Source organism: Hydra vulgaris, chromosome 08 (genome assembly GCF_038396675.1).
Source record: "Hydra vulgaris chromosome 08, alternate assembly HydraT2T_AEP".
Classification (NCBI taxonomy): domain Eukaryota; kingdom Metazoa; phylum Cnidaria; class Hydrozoa; order Anthoathecata; family Hydridae; genus Hydra; species Hydra vulgaris.
In genome coordinates, this window is record NC_088927.1 from 13,390,306 (window position 1) to 13,392,500 (window position 2,195).

The following is a 2,195-nucleotide window of genomic DNA, read 5'->3' on the forward strand; positions in this document are numbered from 1 at the left end:
TTGTTTGGTTCAAAAGCAAAATATTTTTAAATACTTTCTTTTGCAAACTTATCTTTTTATGCGTTTATGCAATTTATGCCAAAGAAGCAAAATATCATCTTCGTTTGTTTTGCGGGTAAAATTATGGTCTTGATTACAAAAGGTTTACACAGACTAAGTATTATATCGACATCTTAGTCGAGAATAAAACTGGCAATAGATAGTTGTATAATGGCAGTATTAATCAAAATGCAGCGCATTAGACTTCTATCAAATCAATTTTAAACTGAAATTTAATAAAAGCATGCACCGAGCAAATACAGAGTCAATGGATGTTAGCTATATTTCTGAGATCTGTGGGTTGGATTTCGATAGTCCTATTAATATAATATCAATGCGACAAAATATCAAAAGAATAAAAACACGAATAAATAAGCAAAAAATAACAACTATATTTTATCAGTCTTTTACATAAATTGTAAAATAAAAATTTCATATGCATCAAACAGTCCTTTCATTTTTAAGCCTTGTTAGGGAATTTTTTTCGCTATTTTTTGGATAGCTATTTTTTCGTTTTTGTCGTTAAATTAAATGCATAAAAATATTTTAACTAAAACTCTCATCATAAAAGTAAACTGAATTACGAATTGTAATGGCCTAAGCATCCAATTTGATGTAACAAATGTTAAGACAAAAAAATTTGATGAGGAAGGTTGTGGTCCATTCGGGCAAGTATATACCTGCCTACACGTTCTTTTACAGAAAAGTGACTTTTAAGGGACACTCATCTGTACCTGTATAAACAAAAATAAATGTAGATTTATTAATTATAAGAAAACTTGAGAATGATTGCATGAGAAGACACTTTTGAAAGATTTAAACATATTCATTCTAGATTCATATTCTATATTTTAGATGCATATCTTCAAACACAAAATTCACATATAAAACTAATTAAAATTTCATACCTAAATCTTAGGTTTCTATCAAAAATCACATTAGATTTATATCCAACAACTACATCGCTTTTGAACGGATTTTTTTTTTTTAATTTTTGAAAAAATTTGATTCCACCAGTTGCACCTGAAAATACGTAATGAAAATACACCTGAATTTACGTTTTATATTATATTTTCATTAATTTTTTTTTATTTTAATTAAACTTTCTTCCAAAAAAATGTAAAAGAACCTACTCATTTACATCAAACAAACAAAAAAAAACGTTTTAAATTAGTAATGGCTAAATTAAGTGAGTATAAAAGGCTAAAATACAAACAAATTAACTAATGGTTGCAACTCACAGTTGATTTTGATTTTGTTAATGGCTGCAACTTGTCCTAGGATTGCAATAATGATAATTAAATATGCTTATAAAAATCAAACTGCAACAAGAAGAAGAAATGGCTAACATTTTAAATTATACAAAAAACTTTATTAAAAATATACTTAAATAAATATGCTTTATAAAAAAATACTAATGTTACTTTTAAAAAAACTATTCCTAAATTTTTAAAAACACTATTTTAAATTTTATTAATTCCTTTAGAACATTTAATTTTATCTGGGACATCATATCCTTTTGGTCCCCTATCTGTGAACGCTACTCACGAAGATTTAATGGATAACCATTAAACAAAACAAATGATTAATCATTATTCAATAATCATTTACATTTACAAAACAAATGATTTTTTTTATTAAAAAAATTTTTTTTTTCAACATCTTCACTTCCAACAAGGTTGCAAGCAACTATTAGAGTTGGAAATTACTGGAAGAGAAAAAATGAAGTTTATAGAGCAAGATAACGATTGACAGACGACTTGAAAGATTGCAAATTATATGAATCAGGAAAGCAAGATGAAGGACACAAATTCCAAAGAACTGATGTTCTAGGGAAAAAACTAGACAAATAAGAAATTTTGGAGCACTTAGGAATAGCCACAGTAAAAGGATGAAACTAGCAGAATGACGAGTAACACAAGAATGAATTTTTGTAGATGACACAAGAGGCGCTAGCTTATTAGAGCAGTGCCCATTATAGAATTTGTAAAAAAGAAAAAGAGAAGCAACATTATGACAATGTTATAATGGTTGGAGTTTGGCTGCAACAGCAGGTTCAACTATGTTTACTATGCGTTTTTGCACCTTGTTTGAAAGAGAAAGGGCATCATTGATCCGTCCCAGATATGGCAACAGAATTCCATACAAAGGCAATT

The 2,195-nt window shown here is 27.8% G+C and overlaps 1 long non-coding RNA gene across 3 annotated transcripts in view; it reads right to left on the reverse strand.

Moving 5' to 3' along the window:
* Nucleotides 1–411: 411 nt before the first annotated feature.
* The window catches only part of LOC136083637 (uncharacterized), an 8,397-nt gene continuing 6,613 nt past the window's right edge, over nt 412–2,195 (reverse strand). Inside the window, exons 2-4 of one of the 3 annotated variants that reach the window (XR_010639948.1) lie at nt 1,281–1,316; nt 948–1,062; nt 412–773 (exon numbers count right to left, since the gene is read on the reverse strand). This is a non-coding gene — a long non-coding RNA (uncharacterized LOC136083637). Of the gene's footprint in view, nt 774–947; nt 1,063–1,280 lie in introns of all 3 variants that reach the window. The other 2 variants (XR_010639947.1, XR_010639946.1) reach the window with 2 other exon arrangements.